We start from the raw sequence: 26447 nt of genomic DNA, 5'->3' as shown, positions 1-26447 counted from the left end.
CTGGTGGGTAGAAGAAGGCAGTCCTTTCTTCACAAGAAGCTTAGGGTCTCCTTTCTTCTCCTAAAATTTGAATGCTAAGAAAATATGCCAATTTACTCCCATACAAAAATTTGTGAACACCTGGTTCTGTGTTATTCTCACACCCATTTTCTGTTCCCTTGGCATAAATACAATGTCGCTTACCTGCCTCTGCTCTTCTTCCTAGTTTCCTTTTCCATTTCTCTTTATGTCCTAAAGGACCCAGTTCTGCCTGGGAGCTCAGGCAATGCCCAGCACATTCTAATGGAGCGTGACAAGGAGGTGACATAAAAGCTCTGGAAAGGACACCCACTTCCAAAGGATGTCTAGGGACTGAAACGGGAACTTTGAGTCCTGCTCACCTGCCAGATGAAATGTCCTTAAGAAGAGAATATCTAGAGAGGTAGGGGCTGGGGGAATGGCATGCGGACATGTGGGGGCTGGGAGAAGCTGGGTGATATGAGGACTGCTGTGACCTCTCTCACCTGTCATCTTCTTCCTGTGTGCCAGGCTGCTCACTAGGAAAGAGAGAGTGCTATCCTACTACCACTCAAGAGGAAACATTAGGTTACATGAAATTAGGCAGAAGTCTTTACTTTAGGACATAATGAGATTAATAAACAAACTCCCAAAGTCAGGCATGGGATCCAGATTTGGGAGTCCTGAAGCTGATTTTGGTGCCCTCTCCCTTTTTTAAAAAAATGAGATGAGGTCTTGCCATGTTGCCCAGGCTGGTCTTTAATTCGTGGGCTCAAATGATCCTCCCACCTCTGCCTCCCAAAGTGCTGGGATTGGTGGCCCTTTTAAGATAAGGAACACTTGCAGGCAAGGTATATTCAGTGCTGTTCTACAGAAGAGGAAAGTGGGTTTCAGAGCGGTCCAGGAACATGTGATTCTGAGAACACAAATCATGAATATACCTTAGGTGTAAGTCTTTGAATGGGACCTATATGAATAAATCTTATACCTCCTCAGTTTATGGTCAGTCCACCTCTGTACACTATGTTTTCTGAACTTTTTTTTTTTTTTTTGAGACGGAATCTCGCTCTGTCTCCCAGGCTGGAGTGCAGTGGCGCGATCTCGGCTCACTGCGAGCTCCGCCTCCTGGGTTCATGCCATTCTCCTGCCTCAGCCTCCTGAGTAGCTGGGACTACAGGCGCCCACCACCACGCCCGGCTAATTTTTTGTATTTTATTTAGTAAAGATGGGGTTTCACTGTTAGCCGGGAAGGTCTCAATCTCCTGACCTCGTGATCCGCCCGCCTCAGCCTCCCAAAGTGCTGGGATTACAGGGGTGAGCCACCGCGCCCGGCCTCTGAACGTTTTGTTTTAACCACTTTTTCTTTGTGGTGGGGGACAGTACCCAAGGGATCATGTTCAAAAAACACTTCCGGAACTCCGACCTAGTCTACACAGAAAGGCTGCAGGGGGCTGCAGGGTCTTTGGCGGCACGCCTGGCTTTGCTGGGCAGATGGCCGGGCACATGCGATGGCTCCGCTTGAGTCCCTTTTTAGCACTGCTTTTCAAATCTCCTGAACAACGCAGTGGCATTTGGACTGGTACTTCTTTGACACATGATGATAAAGAAAGAAACGTCACTTTCACCTGGATGTTGGCTTCAAGGGATTTATTTATTTATTTATTTTTTTAGACAGAGTCTCATTCTGTCACCAGGCTGGAGTGCAGTGGAGCGATCTCGGCTCACTGCAATCTCTGCCTCCCGGGTTCAAGCGATTCTCCTGCCTCTGCCTCCCGAGTAGCTGAAATTACAGCTGCACGCAATCACACCCAGCTAATTTTTGTATTTTTAGTAGAGACGAGGTTTCACCATGTTGGCCAGGATGGTCTCAATCTCTCCTGACCTCATGATCCGCCCGCCTCGGCCTCCCAGGGTGATGGGATTACAGGAGTGAGCCACTGCGCCCGGCTGATTTATTGTTTTTTGTTATTGTTTTTGTTTTCTGTTTTTCTTCAAGTCAGCACTGTTGCCCAGGCTGGAGGGCAGTGGCATGATCTCGGCTCACTGCAATCTCCGCCTCCCGGGTTCAAGCTATTTTCCTGCCTCAGCCTCCCGAGTAGCTGGGACTACAAGCATGTGCCACCACACCCGGCTAATTTTTTTGTATTTTTAGTAGAGATGGGGTTTCACCGTGTAAGCCAGGATGGTCTCAATCTCCTGACCTTGTGATCCACCCACCTTGGCCTCCCAAAGTGCTGGGATTACAGGCGTGAGCCACCGCTCCTGGCTGGGTTTTTTTTGCTATTGATTAATTCTGTACATGACTTAAAAAGCCGAACCATCCCAAAAACCAGATCAGGAAGTGGTACCTTTTAAAGAGAATGAGCTTGGCTGGGCGTGGTGGCTCGCACCTGCAATCCCAGCACTTCCGGAGGCCGAGGTGGGAGGATCACCTGAGGTCAGGAGTTGGAGACCAGCCTGGCCAATATGGTGAAACCTCATCTCTACTAAAAATACAAAAATCAGCCGGGCGTAGTGGCAGGCACCTGTAATCCCAGCTACTCAGGAGGCTAAGGCAGGAGAATCACTTGAACCTGGGAGGGAGAGGTTGCAGTGAGCCGAGCTCACACCACTGCACTCCAGCCTGGGTGACAGAGTGAGACTCTGCTCCAAAATAAAATAAAGTAAAATAGTAAAATAAAATAAAATAAAATAATAAAATAAATAACGAGAATGAGCCAACACCCTGAAAACCAAATCTCTGGGATGCATCTTGGCCAGAGCAGCAGAAAACTCTGCTGAAAACAACTTAGATGTTGTTCCTTTCATTTTACTGGCTTTTAAAATGCTGCTTATTTCTGATTCATGTCACACAAGTCAGTGTGTGACAATTGTCAAAGACGAACTGGGGCTGTGCCTTTAAGAGAACACTGCTAATGTGTCTCTGATTACATGAACAATGCCACTCTCTGGCATGTTAACTCATCACAGTTGATTGTCAAAAGCATATGCTCATGCTGAAAGCTCTGTGATAACACATTTGTCAATATTTCTAGTTGTAATTTTGTTCAATAGTGATACAGGTATCAATAAGATCTGAATTAAATGTGAGATGACTGGTCTTAAATTAGAGCACAAAGGATTCAGATTAGCTCAGAAGATTTACTAAGAGGAACAATTACTAAGCACAGAAATAGGTTATTAAGGGAAGTTGTGGAATCTGTTTCTCTGGAAGTTCTTAAAATAAGACAATGAGTATCTATAGAAGAAGTTCCCAGGATCCTGACAGAAGGAAGATAGCTTTATTTAGCTGTCAAGGTCTACTCACTAAAATCGTAGATACTCTGCTGAAAGTATTCGTTGAAGAGCCTTATATCCTCATATGGTTTGGCTGTGTCCCCACCCAAATCTCATTTTGAATTGTAATCCCTATAATCTCCACGTAATGAGGGAGGGACCTGGTGGGAGGTAATTGAATCATGGGGCGGGGTTGGGGGGGGCGCGGGCAGTTCCCCCATGCTGTTCTCATGATAGTGAGTGAGTTTTCATGAGACTTGATGGTTTTATAAGGCAGTTTTCCCTGCTCTTGCTAGTTCTCTCTCCTGCCACCATGCGAAGAAAGTGTTTGCTTCCCCTTCACCTTCTGCCATGATTATAAGTTTCCTGAGGCCTCCCAAGCCAGGTGGAATTGTGAGTCAATTAAACCTCTTTCCTTTATAGATTATCCAGTCTCTGGTAGTTCTTTATAGTAGTATGAGAATGGACTAATACATACCCACGTGGCATTTTGACTCCTCAGTGTCTTACTTGCTGATGCTATTTATGATAGAAGAGTTAGAAATTCCATTTCGTGGCACCCTAGCCAGGTATGAACTGGCTGTTAGCTCATTAACTAAACTAGCAGTTAGTCATTACTAACTCTGCAGTTCCATCTTACACACTCTGGTGATTACACCCTACAAGGTAAGGCAATTATTATTATTTCCAATAGTATAATTATTACCTACCATTTTTGAGCACTTACTATACATTAGACATTGTGCTAGTTCTTTACACATATCACATCGTTTTCCCCTCATAACATTTTAAGATCTGTATTATTATATCCATTTCACAGAAGTTTCAACTGAGTCTTGGAGAGGCTAAGTAACCTGCTGAAGATCATACAGCAAGATTCAGACCCAGGTCTGTCTGACTCTAAAGCCTTTGCTTTTATGTAATACAAGGTGTGGTTAATGTTTTTAAAAGCATATCAAACAGCATATAATGTTGGCTCTTATATGTAGTCACATTGGGCAGCTCTACTCTTCTGTGGGTGCTCAGAAGACTCTGGGTTCTCTTTTGGACTTGCCTTCATTTCCATAGGCTTTTCAGAAGTTCACAAAGAATGACATAATTTCCATCAATCCCTGAAAATTCAAATACGGTGAGAAAGACCTTAATGAATATTGACTGTTTAATAACTTGAGGTTCTCATTAGAAAAATAAAAGTTCTGCTGCTAAATATGTTTAAAACTATAATACATTGTTACAAAAATTCTTCAATTTATTTAAGGATATGTCCTGGGGGAAAGGGAAACCTGAGGATTATTCAAAGCCAAACCTGGTGAATTGGGTGAATAATTAATCCATTTATAAAAAATGAGGTGTGAATGATAAAATAATGACGTTGATTTTCTTATGGGACATTGTGACATAGGCACTGATTATGTAAATCCTATATTCATATCACAATCAGTTATGGCCCCATCTCTGACATCCATCTGGGAGCCCACACAATGACCTAGTAACATCTCACCTTTTCAATGGCCAGTATCGAAGAAAAGACCAAAATGATGACCTAAAGAAAATTCATTATTTTAGCAGCTGGTGGACTTGGGAGTAAGACAGATGGTGGAGCTGATGATACTGTATGAAATGTTTCCCCTTGTTAGCAAGATTGTCAAAAATGTGCTCCTCTGCTATTTTCTCTATCACAGAGAAGGTAGGAGGTGAGATCTTCTTCTTGGTGTCTGTAACATACATTTTCCTTACAGAAGATGTAGGTCAGTGATAAGCATGACTTTCATAAGTGTATTTTGTGCCTATTATAAATGGGAAAAATTTTAGCCCCATAACAAAAGAAACAGCACAATATTTTTTTTTGCTAAGAATTCTGAATTTATTATATTTAAAGTCTTGATTCCGTTTCTGATGGAGATTGGGTTGTTATGTTGGTTGTCACCCACAGCCAAATGCAGCCAAAATTGGGTTTATTTTCTCTCTTTGTCCTCCTTACAAATGCTTAGCAGGTCTGAAGTTCTCTTTGTTGACAATGGCTCCATCCTCCTGTCAGCTTTCTATGATCCTAACCTTGTTAAACCTTTTCCTCTATCATTTTGTCCAGAAAAATCACCAATTCCATGATTCCTTGTCCTACAGGATTTTCAAAGCTGTGCACTGTCTCTGTTTTCACAGGTTCAGACCAGCTTGGACCTAGGCATTGCTATTTAGACAATGGAAATAGCCTTATTGGTCTCTTGCATCTAGCTTTCTTGGTCAGACCATCCTGGCCAGCAGCAAACATTCTTTTCATCACTTGCCTGACAAATTTAAATCAGGATTATTCAGCAAGCATTCTGTCAGCTTATTGCTCATCTCATTGTCTTGTACGCCTTATTGCAACCATCAAACCCTTCATTGTTCCATCCTTTAACCACATCCACTTCTGAGGCATCCACACACTCTTCTGCCTGCCACTTTCCACCAAGTGATCCACTTCGTCCCTTTCTAACACTGCCCAAGGTTGCCCTTTGTCATGAAGTTTTCCAAGAGTATATGTGATTTCCCAGAACTCTCTTCGACATCCTTTGATCCCTTAGGCACTGAATTGTACAATATAACCAAAGGTGGAAATTAAAAATTTACATGCAATTTTGTTTGTACTTCTACCCTCACCATAAATTGTTCAAGCTTCTTTTGTGCAAGAGTAAGGTCTCCATTTTGGCACCATACCCGAACCTTGGGCGGTCTCTACACACAGGTCAGGTTTCCATCAGCTCATGCTTAGTCCAGCGTCATCTTTAAAAAGCTCTGCATCTTCCTTTAAAACACAGAAGTTAGATGATCCTTTCCTGGGCTGGGTGCAGTGGCTCACGCCTGTGATCCCAGCACTTTGGGAGGCCCAGGCTGGCGGATCACGAGGTCAGGAGATTTAGACCATCCTGGCTAACATGGTGAAACCCCGTCTCTACTAAAAACACAAAAAAATTAGCCAGGCATGGTGGCGGGCACCTGTAGTCCCAGCTACTCGGGAGGCTGAGGTAGGAGAATGGTGTGAACCCAGGAGGCGGAGCTTGCAGTGAGCTGAGACCGTGCCACTGCACTCCAGCCTGGGCAACAGAGCGAGACTCCCTCTCAAAAAAAAAAAAAAAAAGAAAAAAAGATCCTTTCCTCTGCTATGTAACTGAAACTTCTCTTGCTGGATTTCATCCACCCACTCAACAACTTGATCTTATTTATAAAGACTTTCCTCTGTAAGGAACTCATCGATTCTAAATCTGAGCTTTAAAATAATTTTTTTTTCTAAATCTTATTTACATGTTGAATGGAAAAAAAAAGGATTTGAGGTTTTTAAAAAGTAATTTCTGTCTGTAGACAGACAAATTGTGAAACTGTCAACCTGGAGTTAAGATGCCCATTAAGCTATTCAATTAGAATATGTTTATTTTGTTAAATACTTGATATTTGTTGGGTAGATTCACATATTATATAAACTTATCTGCACAATAATGCTTTGCAATAGATTTCATTATCCTCGTATTATAGACAATGAAACCAAAACTCAACACAAGGTCACCAAGCTACAGGTGGTAGAGCAAGATTGGTGCTCCGGTGTCTAGCCATCTAAGCCCAGTGTTCTTTCTTACTCCTGAACCCACAACCTCTGGTTAGCTCCAAGCCTCCTAATGAGAAGGAGGTGAAGGACCACACTGCATGACTGACAATGCTGCTGAGGTCAACAGACCTATGGGCAATATGCCATGTTGATCAGATATTTAATTCCCAAATGGATTTGAAATTATTTCCCGGTGTTTCATTCAGTTCCACTGTTTTTTCTATTTATGAGTTAGTATACACTTTTAGTTATCAAAGCTTTATATTTTGGCATCTGGTAGAGCTAGTTCCTCCCTCATTAGATTTTTCCCCTCAGATTTTTCTTTGTGCTTTGAATCTACTTAGTTCACAAGACCATTATGAATTTTTTTGTCATATATCAAATTTATAGCTTAAATCATGAGAGTTGACATCTTTTTTTATTTTTGAAACAGAGTTTTGCTCTCGTTGCCCAGGCTGGAGTGCAATGGGGCGATCTCAGCTCACTGCAACCTCTGCCTCCCAGGTTCAACTGATTCTCCTGCCTCAGCCTCCCAAGTAGCTGTGATTACAGGCATGTGCCACCACGCCCGGCTAATTTTTTTGTATTTTTTTTTAGTAGAGACAGGGTTTCACCATGTTGGTCAGGCTGGTCTCGAACTCCTGACCTCAGATGAAACATCTGCCTTGGGCTCCCAAAGTGCTAGGATTACAGGTGTGAACCACTGTGTCTGGCCAAGAGTTGACGTCTTGATAATATTTTGCACCTTCCTAATAAAACAAATAGATTTTTCCATCTGCACTAGTGTTCTTTTGTGTTTGCCAGTACTCACGTCTTTGTGGCTTTCCTAATCATAAAGGTAAATCTTTCTATCACTTTTTGAATCATGTTTCAGTGTTGCTTTCTTTCCCTCTCTCTTCTGTCTTTCGAACAGCACATATGGGCACACATACAAACTTCATTGACAGAGTGATTGAGGGCATATGAAAGAAATTGAAGAAAAAGGTCCAGGTCCTTTAATGACAGGCACATGATAAGGTGTTCTTTCTCTCTGGAGGAGCATGGCAGTCTGAAACACTCAGCGATCATAGGCTTCATGACACAGGGACTTTTGTGTTTTGTTCATTGTGGTTTTTCCAAGTGCCCAGGGCAGTACTTGGCACATACTGGCACTTAATAAATATTTGTTGAGTGAATGGATGAAAAACCCAGCACATGCCTTCCCAAATCCTGCTGAAAAGCAGTTACATTCACCACAATACTATCGATGCCACCCCAAATCCCACTGAAACAAGGCCTTTGGTTTATATTTTCTGGCAGCTGAAACTATGGGTATTTTGTTGTAGAAAGTCTGTTGAAAAGAGAAGCAGTATACAGAGTGTTATCATCTTCCCATGTTGGTTAGACTGACCTATTTCTTCATTAGAGTATTAGTAATAAATGCCCAACACTTTATTGAAAACAAATAACCATATTCCATTTTTGCTTCTTAGTAGCCAAAGCCTTGAGATTCACACTTGCACAATGATGTCTTTCAAACTGCATCCTGACAGATACTTCTTGAGCTGTCATAAGGCCTATGGAGAACATCCAGTCAATGTGTAGGTTAAGTTGTCAATGAACAATTATGGTTCTTCTGAGCCATATTATAAAGCAAGGCATTGGGCCTCTCCAGTGCTGCAGTGTGTCCGGGCTGTGTGGGATGCAAAGTGTGTGCAGGAAATACAGTCACACTGTGGTTTTACACGGAAGCTCAGGTTGCCTCTTATGAATATGCATGATGGGGCTGGATCATGCTCTTGCCACTTGAGTTTACTTGAGCTTAACTTAACCCCCACATACCCATTTCCTGCCTATCATTTGAAGACGTTCCTTGAGGAGGTTTGAAAAAGTGAGTTGTTTCTCCAATTGTGGAGCATTTTCCTTTTTTTTTTCTCTTAAAGATGATGACAAACTACACCCTGATTTATTTTTATTCACTGTGAGTCATTTGCTAGTCTTATTTTATAGATAATATTTTATACCTCTTGCTTAGAAGCAGATGGGAAAGTTCAAGGAAACACCCCCTGCAACAGAGGAAAAGTACTCGGATCTAGATTGCTATGATGGTGTCCTTGCTGGAGTCCTGAAAAGCAGCCCTGTCAGGGGGAAAGGAACAGATGGCAAATGGTCTTTGCAGAGCAGCATTTAGAGTGTTTTATCTTTGTTTCAGAAATGACTGTTACTCTGCATTTACTGTGAACTCTGCGTACTCCTGAGAATGCAGAAAATAAGCTGGAAACTCTTTCCTATTATCCATAAAACAGGTCACTGGATGTAAAGGCTACTTGGCCAACTGGGAGCTCTCTCTCTCTCTCTCTCTCTCTCACACACACACACACACACACACACACACACACACACACACACACGCCAATTGTTGTTACCGGTTATCTTTATGAGAGGAAATGGGGGAGGGGAGAGGAGCTCTAGCTGCTCTGTCGCCAAAAGGCAGAGCTCCAGAAAGCCGAGTGGGGAGCCGCATGCGCTGAGAAATGCCAGCATGTGTCACTCCCCAATCTGGCGTACACACTCAACTCCTGTTTGACATACTTTACAAAGCAGACAGGGACTGGCAGGGGTGTTTCCTCTGGACAAACATTAATGAGTGAGGAAATGGGCAAATGTAGGTTGCTATGCAGTTGTTTTGCTGTTGATGTGGGAGCAAAGCCAGGCAGCACTTAGACTGGGGGAATGTTCTCATGATTTCATGGAGGTCACTACCCTCCCATAAGAGAACTCACGCTCATGGTTTTAACTTAAATGACAGCAGTTGGGAAGAAAATGTGCCTTCGTCTTGATGTGCTGCTCTTGTTTCTCCGTGGGCTGTCAGTCCCTTTCCGAGATCTGTTAGGTACAAAATCGGGGCCATTCTATATCACCGGTTTCTAATGAACTGTCTGTTTTGTTTGTTTGCTTTTAGTGTTAGTCATTCTTTTTCTATATAACATTCGTATTTTAAAAATTGCTCAACACTGTTTTTGGCATTTAAAGTTCATGATTTAAGAGCTGATGGTTAGGCCTTGTCATTAAATGGTGAAATAACAGGGTTAAAGTGAGGTTAACAGGATTTAGAACCCCTATTTGACCAGTCTTTCTTTCGCCTGAAAAATGGTAGGGAAAAGGGAGGGAGGAAGGAAGGAAGGAAAAAAGTCTATTCAAGGAAAAATCTTAAATAGTTGAGATTATTGACTGAATTCAAGTTTATCTGAGCTAAACCTTTTCATATGCTGTTCCCATGTCATACTTTTTTGATTCAACACATAGCTTTCAAGAGTATGTTCTGTACCAGATATATGAGAAAAACAGCATTTTGGCTACCATTTAATAATAGACTCTCTTAACTCTCTTCCCAAAAAGTAAGTTCTTTTTTCATTGTGTATCTCATATTCTGTCTCCACTGCCACTAGAGTAACTAGAGTACCTGTGACTTTTATTAACACAATTTTGTTTCGTGAAAAGTTTATGGGTTATCTTTTCCCTATATCCAGGTATCTTTACTCTGTTCAGCTATCCTGGACCACACAACTTAATCCAAGGCCTTGGAAGCATGTTGTATTTTACAGTCTTGCAAATTTGCTTTTCAGTGAAGTCTTTGCAACCTTCCATCCCAGGCCCAGATTGCTTCTAGACACCTCACTCATGAACTCCAGTTGCTTGTGTACTCATCTGTCTTCAGACAGGCTGTGAGTAATTTAAGGGCAGGGCCTGTGCCTTGTTCATCTGTGAAGTGATGGCAATATAGTCAGAACTTAATAAATATTTGCAGGAAGAAATGAATATTCCCAAAGATATCTTTGTCTATATATTCTGACCTTTTGGCCTTCTACTTTATAGGATTGAACTCTAAGAGTTAGTAGGTTTGTCGGTTGAAGTCTATATATGTTTTTTAAATTTTAGTAGATGCTGCCAGGTTGTTTTCCCAGAAAAAAAAAAAAAAGCAACTCTTTCTCCCATATTTCCACCAGTAATAGGTTGTATTGGTCTTTTAGATTTTTGCCAGTTTAGTAGCTATAAAGTGATATGGCAATGTTTAGTTTTTATTTTCCTGGCTATAAGTGAGCTTGAGTATCTTTATATATGTTCATTGGTTCAGAGTTGCTGTTCTGTGAATTAAGGTTTTACATATTTTGCCTATTTTAATACATAAAAGTTTGCATATGTTTAAATATATTTACAAGCAAAAAGTATAAAACTCCTATACCTAAAAATTTCAAGCCACTTTACCTAAAAATTTCTATGTATCCTACAGAAATACTTAGATATATAAACAAAAATAAATGCATAAGCATCTCATTAGCACATTCTTCGTAATAACAAAAAGTGAAGTTTAATAAAAAGAAAGTAGTTTAGTAAGTTATGGTGCTTCCTTATTGTAGAATAGAATGAGGAGCTAAAAAGAATGAGTTAAGGCCAGGTGCAGTAGCTCATGGCTATAATCCCAGCACTTTGGGAGGCTGAGGCGGGAGGATCGCTTGAGCCCAGGAGTTTGATTCCATCCTGGGCAACATGGCAACATTTTATCTCTACAAAAAATACAAAAATTAGCCAGGCATGGTGGCGTACAGCTGTAGTCCCAGCTACTGGGGAGGCTGAGGTGGTAGGAGGATCATCTGAGCCTGGGAAGTTGAAGCTGCAATGAGCTGAGATTGTGCCAGTCTGGGTGACACAGTAAGAGCCTGTCTCAAAAAAGAAAAAAAAAAAAAGCAGATGAGGAGGACTATGAGAAGGAAACACAGGAGGACTGCTGGGACCAGCCTGGAGGGACCAGTACTTGGGGTCACAGAGTTGGAATGGCATCCACGGCAGAGTTGTGATCACTCTCCAGGAGAGAGAGCCTGGGCTCAGACAGGGAGACATGAAGATGAATTCATTCAAGTCTGGGGATTTGCCAGGCCAATGAGGGGCAAAGGAACTGAGATACTGAAGAGAATGGTTAAAGGGATGGCTCATGAGAGTTCCGTGGGGTAGGGAAGCAGTGAAGTGAAGAGGACACTAATAGGGAAAGAATTCCAGGACTGGAATCACAAAGCAAGAGTCTTTTTGGGGTGTGGGAAGAGTAGCTAAGCGAGAAGTGGAAGAGGAGGGGATTGTGATTGGAGAGAAAAGTTCCCTATAAGACTAGACCACATTGATGAGGAGGACAGAAAGGAAAAAAGGAATTAGATGTTCAAAAATGTAAGAAAAGAAAATATGACATGGTGGCGTTGCCTGGTATCTCAAGTTGAGAGAAGAAAGTTAAAAGAGAAGTGAATACTGGAAGACAGTGAAGGTTTTGTATAATTTAAAGTAAGTGGTACATAAAATAAAAATTCCAGGAGGTTCAAATGTATGTTTCATCAGTTGAGGTTACCCTAAGATAAAAGTTGAAATTATATTAAAACTTTCTGAAACTCTCAGAAGACCTAACATCTCAAAGGGGCTAGATTCTAGAAAGAAAAAGCTTGCCAATTCCAGTTCTGGCTAGGCATTCTTAGAATACCTTAGAGTAGGTTTTAGTCTTATAGGGTTTCTGCTTTCAGAATATCAACAGGTCTTGACAAATAAAGCTTTTGAAATTTCCCTCTACTTAAATGCTCCATCTGCATTTCAGGATAGTGATGGAAATGCATAAGCTTCATTTCTGGCATTTTGATTGATGAACTTAGACTTTAATATGAAGAAAACCACTGTTCTTCTATCTAGAAAATGAAAGTAAAAATAATCCCCTTGTCAGAGTGTGTGTGTTCAGTGGTTAAATTTGAGTCAACTTATTGAGTATTCATTACATGCTGGGTACGAGCCCTTCCCTGACAGAGAGCACAGAGAACTACCCGAGGAGCTGGGACACACTTACATAGAAGGTTGTGATACTTCTTAAGAAGCAGCTCCCAAAGCTATCCAATTAGCACAGTGCTCACTGTGGGCAAAAAGCTGAGAGCAACAATGTGGGGGCGGGCTTAGCAGGAAAGGCCTCCCAGGCATTGCATAAATGCAAGAAGACAGAGAAAGAATTCACACCAGGCAAGGAAATTATTTATGGTATTGCAAGGGTGAAAAATTTTTTTTCAAATCTTCTGGTATCTCTGTTACTCTGCCCTAGTGTTTGGACATATGGAGTTACCATTCCCATTAAATTATTAAAATGTGCCAGCAGACTTGGAATCCCTCAAGAACATGTTGTGAGAAGGGCTCACACACCTCCAATTATGCCTTTGGCACAAGTGCCGTGTCAGATTGATGTCTGGAAAAGGATTGAGATTTGGAAAACCACATAATGATTTCTTGTATTGTTTTATCTTTCATTTTGTGCAAATCACACTTACCACGCCATTAGCAGCTTCCTCACAACTCAACAATGTTAAGAGGGACTTGCTAGCTAACTTGATCCCTAATGGAAACCTTTTACTAGGGAGGGCTGGATTTGATTCTGGGGTCAAGGCAAACACCCTTCAGTGAGCCCATGCCATGCCTTGTAACTGTATTTTAAACATTTTCATTGTTCCTTCTGCAGAAATTATATCTCTTCCTCCCTTCTGCAAATTGTCTAAGCCCAAAAGGATATTTTGTGCTTATTTAGTGTTATCTCACAGTCTGGGGCAAATTATCAATAAAACAAGAAGCCAAAATCTAATAAGAAAAAAGGCAGGATATGAGAGGGTATGCATCTCTGCTGCGTGAAGAGAAGACAGCTGCACCTCTTGTTTTCTTTTAGAGACCGTTCGGCCTCATGAGTTTATTAAAACAGAAGAAATAAGTTGAAAATGGAAAAGGGTGTGTGTGGGTGATGTGGTTACTTAGCAACAGGGAAGCTTCTGGCTGATGTTCTGAATTGAACAAAGAAAAACAGGACAGCAGAGAATAAAGGAATGGGGAAAAAATGAAAGGGAGTAAAACAGATGTGGTTGGGAGAGAGGGCTAAGAAGGGGTGAAAAATAAAAGTCAGGGAAAAAGCATGAACAGAAATGTGGTAAATACTTAGAAACAGGAAGCCTATGAATTTTTAAAAATGGAAAAAAAAGCCACTGAAAGAAAGGTGAAAATAGCCAGAAGGGTAAGAAAACATCTGCAGTGGAAGCTGCTAGGCAAATGGAGGAATAAAATGCTCCAGCGCCATGAACTCTCAGCTTAAAACTAGGCCCTTTTGGCCAGGCGTGGTGGCTCAAGCCTGGAATCCCAGCACTGTGGGAGGCCGAGGCAGGAGGATCACTTGAAGTCAGGAGTTTGAGACCAGCCTGGCCAACGTAGTGAAACCCTGTCTCTGCTAAAAATACAAAAATTAGCCAGGCGTGGTGGCGGGTGCCTGCAATCCCAGCTACTTGGGAGGCCGAGGCAGGACAATCACTTGGAAACCCAGGAGGCGGAGGTTGCAGTGAGCAGAGATTAAGCCACTGCACTCCAACCTGGGTGACAGTGCAAGACTTTGTCTCAAAACAAAAAAGCAAAACAAAACAAAACACTAGGCTGTTTTGCGGTGTGTGAGGTCACACCAGGGTGCACCTGAGGCAAGGGGTCCAGAACAAACCCCAGGCCACCAGTCTGTTGAGTCCACTCAGAAAATGAGCCAGTAGGCAGGGTAGCTCCAGGGATATTTTTATAACATTTTATTATAGGCATGAACCCTTAGAATGACCCTAAAATAACATGCCCCCAAAGGGAAATTCCTAAAGAATTGGGTGTTAGTCAAGAAAACTTCTAATTTCATCTTTGATTCCTCCAAAGAGTTTGGTATAATGTCATAGCCCAGAGTAGGTCAATAATTACAGATAGGTATGCCTTTTCCAGTGACTTTGTCATGCCAGTTACACGATATCTGGTAGGCATGTGTGTGTTTATTTATATTACATGACAGGTATAGTTTGCTTCTATATTTGTCTCTTAAAAGGGCCACCATGTTTCCTAGCCCATCCTCTATATTTTTTGATCATTCATATATGCGTATAAAAAATTTTTGAGCATTTGCTCAACAGAGATACATTTTTATTCGTGAATTATATACATGTATTATCTAATAATACATGGGTCATTAGAATATGATGTACATATTAATAATGAGATACAGATAACATTAAATATATTTTTAAAATTTTAATTGGTTAAGGATTTTATTTTATTAATGGAGCTTTCACCTCCCCAACTTCACTTTCATTTCCCCACACAACTCTCATCCTAAAGTACCTACCAGATATTATAATACAAGAGCATGTGGTAGGGGCTCATAAAGCGTTTGCAGTAAACAGGAGAGGAATAGCATTTTCCCAGTCCCTGCTCTGAGCCATCGCATTATATTTTACAGGGATGCATGGAGTTACATACTTATATTTCACTCCCATAGAGATTATATGCTATTTTTGTTTTTCTGCATATAAAATAGGACAGAGTTTTTAAGTTATTCCTCTTTGAAAAAGTTATCTGGTGGGGCACGGTGGCTTACGCCTGTAGTTCCAGCACTTTGGGAGGCTGGGTGGGAGGCTCACTTGAGGCTAGGAGTTCAAAAAACTTTTATCTATAATGTTTGATTTCGAATTAAGTATGGTTGAATAACAACACACTTCAAATCCCAGTAAAATGATAGAACGTGAATCCTTATGAAAGGGTTGGTATATCAGTTATTTATTACTGCATAAAGACTACCTCAAAACTTAGTGGCTTAAAATAATGATTTATTTGTTCAAAAAAGACAAAAAAAAAGAAAAAATAAGCAAACAAACAAATAAATAAAATAAAGAAAGAACTACAGAAATAACAATCCCCCCCTAAAAAAGACTGATTTATTTGTTTTGCTAGGTTCTCTTGAGGTCTTATTCAGAAGTCACAAATCGTCACTTCTGCAGCATTCTATTGGTCAAAGCAAGTTATAAGGACAGCTTGAATTTAAGGGGTGGTGAAATGAACTCCAGCTCTTTTTTTTTTTTTTTTTTGAGACAGAGTCTCCCTTTGTCGCCCAGGCTGGAGTGCAGTGGTGCCATCTCGGCTCACTGCAAGCTCCGCCTCCCAGGTTCAGGCCATTCTCCTGCCTCAGCCTCCCAAGTAGCTGGGACTACAGGCCCCCGCCACCACGCCCGGCTAATTTTTTGTATTTTTAGTAGACGGGGTTTCACCGTATTAGCCAGGATGGTCTAAATCTCCTGACTTCGTGATCCGCCTGCCTCAGATTCACAAAGTGCTGGGATTACAGGCGTGAGCCACCGTGCCTGGCCAACTCCAGCTCTTGATGAAAAAAGTTGTAAACAATTTTGTAACCATTTTAAATTCACCACACTTGGAAAATGTTAACTTGTTTTAGAAAGTGTAGGTTTTATCAAAAGGTCTATATAAAGAAATGCACACACTACTTTTTTCTCCCACTTATTTCATTTCAACTAGTTTGTAACTGAAATTGCAATTAATTGTTTTTCTTTTTGAGATGGGGTCTCCCTCTCTTACCCAAGCTGGAGTGCAGTGGTGCAATCACAGCTCACTGCATCCTTGACCTCCCGGGCTCAAGTGATCCTCTCACCTCAATTTTCTGAGTAGCTGGGACCACAGGTGTGTATCACCACACCTGGCTAATTTAAAATATATTTTGTAGAGATGGGGTCTCCCTATGTTGCCAAGGCTAGTCTTGAACTCCTGGGCTCAAGCAATCCTCCCACCTCAGCCTCCCAAAGTGCTGGGATTACAGACGTGAGCCACTGTATCCAGCTAAAATTTTTAAAATTCAGGTAAATAAGAGGTAGTCATTTTGTAGATATATATCCAATTAGTCATAGTGAACGATTAAAAAAAAAATAGAATTTCCACCAGAAAGTAAAAGCCCTATTATTCCAAAGCAGAGCTATCTATGGAGAGTAAATATAAAGCAAAATGTTAATGCATTTATTTCCAAGATTGAGCATTAGCCCTAAAATTCTATATTACTGTTATTCTTCTCTGCCTACTGGATGAGAGAGAACATTTTTAGCTTCAGTAGATGTTCTATCATATGGACCTTTTCTCTTCCTCCTTCCTAATAGAAACCCCAATTTTATTCAGGTATTTGACCTATCCTTATGTATAGGAGTAAATGTTATTAGAATGAACCATCATGTGAATTTCTTCTCCCTTGCTGGTGATTGGTTCAGGAACCCAATCTTTTTTTTTGTTTTGTTTTCCAACTTTTATTTTAGATTTGGGGGTATGTGTGCAGGTTTTTTATCTGGGCATATTGCATGATGCTGAGGTTTGGGGTATAATTGATCCCATCACCCAGGTACTGAACATAGCACCCAACAGTTTTTCAACCCTTGCCTTTCTCTCTCCCTCTCCCTTCTAGTAGTCTTCAGTTTCTATCGTTGCCATCTTTATGTCCATGAATACTCAGTGTTTCACTCCCACTTATAAGTGAGAATATGTGGTATTTGGTTTTCTGTTCCTACATTAATTTGCTTAGGATAATGACCATAAACTGCATCCATGTTGCTGCAAAGGACACGAACTTGTTCTTTTTTATGGCTGCGTAGTACTCCGTGGTATATATGTACCACATTTTTTTATCCAGTCCACTGTTAATGGACATCTAGGTTGATTTCATGTCTTTGCTATTGTGAATAGTGCCGTGGTGAACATATGAGTGCATGTGTTTTTTTGGCAGAATGATTTATTTCAGATATATACCCTGTAATGGGGATTGCTAGGTCAAATAGTAGCTCTAAGTTCTTTAAGAAATCTCCAAACTGCTTTCTACAGTGGCTGAACTAATCTACCTTCCAACCAACAGTGTATAAGCACAGGAACCCGTCCTTGAACGCTGTCCAATGAATGCCATTTCCATGGTGGTTCTTAACAATGTAGAAATGGCAAATCACTCTGAATGGGAGGACTCGTATCTTGTGGCTTTGGGATTATGTCTCTCCTACAGAATGTACATAGGAAACATTATGCTCTGGTGGCCACCCTAACAACCAAGAGGGATTCCCACCTGAGGACAAAGCTAATTCCCAGAGAGCAGAACAAGAGAACTGAAGAAAAGCAGGGCCAGAACCTGCATGTAGCACTGCTGAAGCCCACCTTGCCTCAGAATCCTTACTATGTTACATAATAAACATGCGGACTCTTGAGGCCAATTTCACACAGGTTTTACCATTTTTAGCCCAAGGAGCCTTCCTGTCTGATGATGCTGTTACTGTCAGGGGTTCTCAATACTCTCACTGAAAAAGTCTAGGGAACAGTTTCGCAAGGCAAGTCAGTTCTCCTCACATCCCACTCCCACTGTCTCTCAAGATCACCAGAACTGCATGTAGATTCAGATCCCATATGCCTCAGGAGTTCAACTGCAAAGCCAAATTCAAGAGCAGAAGATGTTCTCACCAAAGGAATTGAAAGAGTTCTAAGGTATGCTGGCATAATATGGAGAATATATGTGGAAATGGATTGAGCGTACTAGACGAAGAAAGGAAGAGCGTAACTACAGATCACACAGAATTCAGCAATAGGGATACACTTATTGGAGATTCTGGATTTAAGGTGCTGGCTTAAGCAGCTGCAAGTTGTGTAAATTATTTCCTCTCTTGAGCTGTGCTCAGTAGTAGTTCATTCCAAATGAATAGGAAATGCTAGACATTTTTGTAAGAATACAGGGGAAGGAAGCCAACAGGTTATGGAGATGAGAATATTGGGGTAGATTATCACATGTGAACTACACGCTTATTCCCTAACAGTCTCCTTCCTCTAGAAGGAGGAAGAAATGCACAGAAAACCTTTTTTATACCAGGGGCTCAAGAATTGCATAGGTATCTTAAAAGGCATTTTGGTGGTTTTCATGTGCTGGGGTAAAAAGAGAATACTCTGTGGTTGAAAAGGGCTCCTGATTTCAACAGTGACACTAAGATGGAAAAGGACAAGTAGTGGCACCCAACTGGCAAAGTTAAGATGGGCATGCTCCTTATAATAATAGAAATAGAGGCCAGGTACAGTGGCTCACGCCTGTAATCCCAGCACTTTGGGAGGCTGAGGCGGGCAGATCACTTGAGGTCAAGAGTTCAAGACCAGCATGGCCAACATGATGAAACCCCGTCTCTACTAAAAATGCAAAAATTAGCTGGGTGTGGTGGTGCATGCCTGTAGTCCCAGCTACTTGGGAGGCTGAGGCAGAAGAATCGCTTGAACCCAAGAGGTGGAGGTTGCACTGGGCCGAGATCATGCCATTGCACTCCTCCAGCCTGCATGACAGAGTGAGGCTCCGTCTCAAAAATAATAATAATAGTAGTAGTAATAATAATAATAGCACTAGAGCTGGCATGGCATTCAAAATGATACATCCTTCAAACATCTCCAGAAATCTTTTACATATAATGGAGTTACAAAGATAAAAACAGATGAGCAGCCCACCAGGGGTCTAATTCAGTTGAATAATGGAAAATACTCCAGGATTAGTGGCTGTAGCTTTGGTGTCGTTCTGGTAGTGTCTTTTTTTTTTTTTTTTTTTTTGAGATAAGGTCTTGCTCTGTCGTCCAGGCTGACATGCAGTGGTGTGATCACGGCTCACTACAGCCTTGACCTCCTGGGCTCAAGTGATCCTCCCACCTCAGACTCCTGAGTAGCTGGAACTTCAGGGACGTGCCACTATGCTCGGCTAATTGCTTAATTTTTTTGTAGAGATGGGGGTCTTGCTATGTTGCCCAGGCTGATCTCAAACTCCTGGGCTAAAGTGATCCTCCCACCTCAGCCTCCCAAAGTGCTGGGATTATAGGCATGAGCCATTGCACCTGGTCCATGGTGCCCTTCTGATACTTGCCTCCCCAATCTTTCCAATGATTTTCTAAGCACTTAATTCTCTGTCTTAAGACTCTTTGTATTTAAAATACTTAGAGTGGTCCACTGCGCTGAACACAAATGCATTCTAATAAGCCCCTGAACCCTCGCTAGGATTATTTTCAGTTTCTGGGCATATTATTAGTAAAAATAACCTCAGCAAATGGCAGAATTCTGACACTGACCCTCTGACACTGACCCTCTGACCTATAGAATGGAGTTTAACACAGTTATCATGGTTAAGAATGACTTTGTGAAAGCTCAGGGGTTACCTTCACTGTCAAAATAGTAAATCAAAAAGTATTCTGTTATACTTCATTGAAAAAATTGCTGCAATTTTTTTGCACTACATTCCTGGGGAAATCATGGAGCTGAAGGTCACTGTGCTTCCTATCACATCCCCACTTAATTCTTCAACTGCTGGCCAGTGCAAAAGATGGATCAGTCTTAGATAAGTCTAGGGGATAATTGTAGGCTAAGTCAAGTGGTAACTTGTCTTTCAAGTACATATGATCTTTCAAATGTAGTGTCCTTATCACAGTGAATCAAGACATACTATGGGATATTGATTGCAGCTTTCATCTGGACAATCCATTTTTTTTTCCTGCTTCAACAAACAGAGAAAGCACGTCAGAAGTAGTTTGACTTTACCTAAAACAGCAGAACTATATTTTCAACTCAGAGTTATGTTACTTCTCTGTTCTCTGTGCCATAAGTTGCTCTAAAGGAACTTGGTCATCTCATCATCCAGAGCTATGTTGAAGATAATATTCTGATGACTCTGAAGAACAGAAAGTGGCTAGTATTTTAGATTAAGACCATGCATGCCAGAAAGTAGAAATAAATCTCATGATAATTCAGTGATGTTTCTTGGGATCCAGTGTTGCATGACATGTGAGTTTATCCTTTCCATGTCAAGGACAATTTATTTCCCACCTCTAGAAAAAAGTACCATGATGGATGGTGGTCTCTGGATTTTAGAAGCAACATATATCACATTTTGTATGCCCTTCAGCTCCTTTTCTTGAGTGATCCGAAAGACTAACAGCTTTGAGTAGGGCCCAGAGGAAGGCTCCAGCTGGTCCAGGCTGCAGCTTTTTTTATATAGCCCTTAGGACCCAGTGGGACCAGTGGTACTCAAAAATCAAATGAGTCTGCAGAAAGAGTGAATACGAAGTTCACAGCAGGAACGTCACGGTTTTAGAGCAAAGCTATACCTTCTTCAGTGAGTAGCCATTCATTCTTCTTTGAAGGACTAGCACTTGGCTTAATACTGGGGCCCAGATAGAAACCAGATGACTATGAAACACAAGCTGCCTATCATGAACTGAATGTTATCTGATCTACCCAGCTACAAAGTCAGACATAGTCAAGTGGAAATAGTATATACGTGAGTGCATCTGAGCATGTCCTGAGAGCTCAAGTTTCAAATACTGATGGCTCTTCTTCCTGGCATTCATCCTCATGCCACACCGCCACCTCTCCACCAACCATCACGACTTCATATATAGTTCTCCATTACCAGTTAACTGAAGAAAAGTAGCATAGTTTACATATTACTCTGAGAGTAAGCTGGCATCACTAAAAGTAAATGTACAAAATAGATTACTGAAGTGCTACTCAGTTCCACTCAGTCCCACCAAAGTGAAGGTGAAGAAGGAAAATTATCCTAGTATGCAGAGCTTGAGTGGTATATCGTCCTTGATTTTTCCAGCAAAGAGAGAAATGCTGATGGACAGTAACAAATAGTTTGGTCAGATTTTCATGGCAGTGGAAAGAAAAAGACCAGAGGACTGGTGACAAGTATCTGGATGGGTCTCAAAATGGGACTATCATATGAAGACATTTGGGATTCATATAAGTGTGACAACATTGGTTGTCAATCCAATAGCTATACCCCCTCTTTGTGAACAAAACTTCAGATTTGTACAGGTGTCCAAGCTCCTCCATGTGACTTTATGCTCCAGAGAAGGCTGACCACGCCTCTACCCTTGCAGGTGAATCAGTGAATCTAAGTGATCATGGTGATTCTGTTTCCCTCGTGAGCCTCAAAAAGGGCCATACAACCCCATTTTAGCCAATGAGAAATTGAAGGGAGTCTGCTGTGGGGTTAGTTCAATGGGAGTTTCTTTATCTATTAAAATGCAAACAATAAATAGTCCCCTTTTCTGCCTTTAGATGTTAGTGTGAAGATGTCTCTCCTGAAGTACCTTAGTCTTCTTACGACTATGAAAGAAGCTAAGGTAATATGCTCAGGATGGCAAAGCAAAAAGATGGGAAGGACCTGGATCCTTAATAAAATTGTTGAGCTATCTAATCAACTACCTCTTGAGCCACCCTATCTTAGAACTTTTTAACATGTGAAGTAATAAATTCTTAATTGTTTATATCAGCTGTCCAAGGTTTTTATTTTTTTGAAGTCAAAAATATCTTAACTGCTAACAACAATAACAACAACACAAACAAAAACCCTGTGGAGGTTTAGTAAGCCAGTGGACAAAATAATCCACTCTGCAAATGTTAGTCATTCTCCTTCCCCATTGATCCTGGGGCTCACTCAATGGGCTCACGAACAAAGTGTCCACAGCAAGTTGGATGCAGAGTATGCACAAGCTCAACAATATGGACCTTCCATCACCAATGCTGGCTGTCACTGCTGATTGCCCAACTTGCTAGCAGCAGAAATAAATCTTGAACCTCTGACATGATATCATATCCCAGGAGGCCATTCAGCCACAGGGAGGCAGGTTAATTTATTGGCTGTCTATCATCACAGAAGAGACAGAAATTCATCCTTACTCTACTGGTTACTTATTCTGGATTTGGATTTTATTTTCCTGTCTAACATTTCTTTTTCTTTTTCTTTTTCTTTTTTTCGAGACAGAGTCTCGCTCTGTCACCCAGGCTGGAGTGCAGTGGTGTGATCTCAGCTCACTGCAAACTCCTAGGTTTAAGCAATTCTCCTGCCTCAGCCTCCCGAGTAGCTGGAATTACAGGCATGTGCCACCACATCAGGCTAATTTTTGTATTTTTAGTAGAGACAGGTTTTCACCATGTTGGCTAGGGCTGGTCTCGAACTCGTGACCTCAGGTGATCCGCCTGCCTCAGCCTCCCAAAGTGCTGGGATTACAGGCGTGAACCACCGCGCCCAGCCTCCTAACATTTGTGTCTAACACTTGCTAGTACAACCATCCTGTATATACTAAATACCTCTTACAAAGGGGGATCATATCTGGTTCACCCAAGTCAGTTCCAGTTTGTTGCTGTTGTCCTGGTGTAATTAGTGGCCCTCATCACCCTCAAAAGCACTCCAGTTCAGATGACAAATTATAAAGGGATCTTATGACAAATTATAAAGGGATCTTATGACAAATTATAAAGGGATCCCTTATTATAAAGGGATCTTAGAGAGTAAATGGGGTTGCTTCTAATGATTAGAAGGAAAGAGTATGGGTGGAACAAAGAAGGTCTCTGGGGTACCTTCCACACTGCCATGTCTACAATAAAAATTTAATGAAAGATTGCAACAACCTTACATAAGGTTACAAAAGGACCACCTTTTGGCTCTGATCCCTTAGTAATAAAAGTCTAGGTCACTCTACCAGGGAAAGAATACTGACAATCCAAGATGTGGACTGGAGGGAAAGGGAACATGGGATGGCTGGTGAAATAAGGAATTTGTTGCTATATGGCAACTGCCAATTTGTAATCAATTGCAGAAACGTATATTGTAGTATCTGCCCCCACTTTTTTTTCTGTATCATGTACTGTATTTCATTGACTTTCCAAGGCATATTTATGTACCCTTTATTTCTGTGAAAGAAAAACACTTCCCACTGGACTATGATGTGATGCTGCTTGCTTTCACTTAGAATTTTTACTGTATACCTCGAGAAAGAGATTGTAGGGGTTTTAGACACAAATTTCCATCACATGTCACTCTTCTGCATACACTAAAATTTTTCTAAAAAATCAGTTAAGGTACTACTAAGGCAATGAGAATTACATCACAATTGCCACCCAGTTGATAGCAATTATAAGATGCCATTGGTTGATTTCAGACATGGTAAATTATTGGAAAAATGTATTTTAAATTGGTAAAATATGATACATATTTATATTTTAACTAATTTTCCTTTTATTTTTTCTTTCTCTCCGTTATTTTATATTAAGTGCTGGTAATGAATTTGAACAATGTAATCCGTAGTTTATATCAAGATGGGATTATGATTGAACTGGGAAATGAATGAACATCATTACCCAAAAGTTCTGGACTTGAAGCTGGATGCAGTAACTGATTACATTTTGGTTTGTCTTGGGAGAGCAGTTGAGTGTGTTTTTTGCTGTTTTGGATATATCTGCATCATATTAGGTAGACACATAAGTAAAGATAAATAAAGAAGAGAATATATGTAGTTAAGCAGTCAAAGGTGTGGACTGTAGTGGTCACTGTTTTTATGGTTTTTCTTCCCCCTCCTTCTGTTTGGGAAATTCCTCACCTCCTTTTGAGTCTTGCTGGAAGTCAAACCTCACCATTCACCCCAGAAGCCCAAAATGCTAGACACTTACTTTCCAGTCCTCCATGCAACATGGGTATATACTCTAGATTCAAACCTATGGACTTTGAAATTGGGGGCTGATTTTGCAAACAAGAAGAGAGAAGGGAACATTTCTGCTTGTGACTGTAGCAGCAATATCTAGTTTGTAAAGATAGCATGGCCAGCCACATCTACAGTAGTATCCAACACATAATGCCAACAGTGTCAATTGGGCCAGCTGTGATATCTGATGCTAAGTGGCAGCAGCAGCAATGTCCACATAGGACCAGCTTTGTGATATGATTTTGGTTATATCTCTGGGTGCACAATCTCTGAGCCTGTTTGCTGTCCTGGACAGTGCAGGCTGACCAATAGCCTTTCAATAGATCCTTTTTCTGCCCAAATCAGGCAGAGTCCATTTGTATTGTTTGCAGTGAGGCCCCCTGGATGACATAGATCTTCTGTATCATAAGATATTGTTCCAAAAAATTATTTTTGCAGCACTAACGTTGGTTTCAGAATGAAATGTTTCTTTGCAAGTTTTACTTTTTGATAATATTAAAAGTTAAGAAAGACAAATGTTCATCCACCTACCAGTAGTATTGCATGGGTCAATCTCCAGCTGGTATAAAAAATTAAGGAGGAAAATAGCTCTCTTTAAAAGCATGGAACTTTTTAAGAAATGTATTAATAATTGACTCTGAAAACAAAATATGAGGTTTGGAAATGGAAAATAAAGGCAATTCCTTCCATATAGCTGTGGTGCTAGCCCTTCACTGTACTTGCTACTGTTCCAGAGGAGCAAATGGGCAGCATTCTTAGTCTCACAGGGATTTTTAAAATTTATCATTGGACTATTATTGTTTATAAACTGAATGCAGTAATTTCAGCTGTTTTTCAACAAGTTGGGTTAGAGGTCTCTGCTTTCCTTCTGCCTCATCTCAGTAGCTGGATCACATGAGTACCACCTTCAGAATCTGTCTATGCCTCTTTCTTAGGCCCAATCCTAATCTGAGGTAAGAATATAAATAGCCCCAACCTGACATTTTGGCCTACTATGTGCTGGGCATGCTTCTAAGTGACAAGGGTGACGCATCTTCCAAAAGACACAAAGTTCAAGCTTTAGTGGAACTTCCTAATGATTTCCTGCCTGCCAGCAAAAATCCCTGAAGCCCCCTTCTATCAGTGTATCTATACTTCTATAAATGTATCTATGTCTTGTTTCTTCTGCCCTTCACTAGCTCACTGCCATCTCTTCCCAAGTCTGAAAGTGTGGTGGGAAGTCTTAATAGATTTTTAGATTAAAAGAAATTGAGCATTGTTGCTTTTCTTATTGGGGATGTTAATCTTTTTCTTTACTTTAGATGTCTAATTTTATGCTTTCATATAATTGGCGTGATACATTTATGCCTTCCTTAATTAAATAAAACCCAGATGTTTCAAAGTAGTCAATGAGAGAGCATCTCTTCTTGATAGGGGAGGTTGACCTTACAGTCCCAACTCCTAGCTCGAAACACTCTCCTCAGGGATTATTTTGAATGTATCACCTGCTGACCTCGAAAGGCAAAAACTAATGCCCTGCTTTCAGTGCTTTGTCCCATATATGGACATATAGTTCTTCCTTGCATACCATTTAGTTCAACTGAGGCAGAATTGATGCCCAATTAAGCTTTACTGAAGGTTAGAATGTAATAAAATGGCAACAAGTACTACAAGTAGGACCATGAAACAAAATGCTCTAACATATATTGCATAGCTTATTCATCTTCAGTTTTTAACCCATTGCAGGGCTCTTTCCTTCCTTTCTTGAGGTCTGTTTATGCAAGTACATATTCTCAAATATTTGGCCTTGTCATCATTAAGACCCAGAAAGGGATGGGAGCTTCCATACACCTTAGCCTTGTCCCCTCGCCCTGAGTTGCTACCTGAGGGCCTCCCTTCTCTCCAGATAATTGATCCTGGTAATAACGACAAGCTTCATGGAGGAAGAAAAGACATCTCTAGGGACATAGCCTAACCCAAGCAATCCTACTGCAAGTAGACATAGCAAGTATTAGGCATCTTCCAAGTGCAGGTAACAAAAATTTATCTCAAAGTTGCTTAAGAAAAATAAGTCATGTAATTTTGCAAAGAAAAATTCTTTGTCTAAGAAAATGGAAAAGACAGATCTTGTTTGCTTCAGGTGTGGCTGAGCACAGAGGTTTAAATGATGCCTGTCTTTTGTCATTTTTTTTGAGATGGAGTTTTGCTCTTTTTGCCCAGGCTGGAGTGCAGTGGTGCGATCTTGG

General features: G+C 41.0%; 1 protein-coding gene across 3 annotated transcripts in view; it reads left to right on the top strand.

Annotated features, from left to right (window-relative positions):
* The first annotated feature begins 8676 nt into the window (after positions 1-8676).
* Positions 8677-26447, top strand: part of CEP85L (centrosomal protein 85 like) — a 253552-nt gene continuing 235781 nt past the window's right edge. Inside the window, exon 1 of one of the 3 annotated variants that reach the window (XM_054493076.2) lies at positions 8677-8723. The gene's annotated coding sequence lies outside the window, so the exon portion shown is untranslated. The remainder of the gene's footprint in view (positions 8724-26447) is intronic. The other 2 variants (XM_054493078.2, XM_054493079.2) reach the window with 2 other exon arrangements.

This window comes from Pongo pygmaeus, chromosome 5 (assembly GCF_028885625.2).
Source record: "Pongo pygmaeus isolate AG05252 chromosome 5, NHGRI_mPonPyg2-v2.0_pri, whole genome shotgun sequence".
In the NCBI taxonomy this organism is placed as follows: Eukaryota; Metazoa; Chordata; class Mammalia; order Primates; family Hominidae; genus Pongo; species Pongo pygmaeus.
Note: the sequence above shows the minus strand (reverse complement) of the source record. Positions and strands in the feature narration are given on the sequence as shown.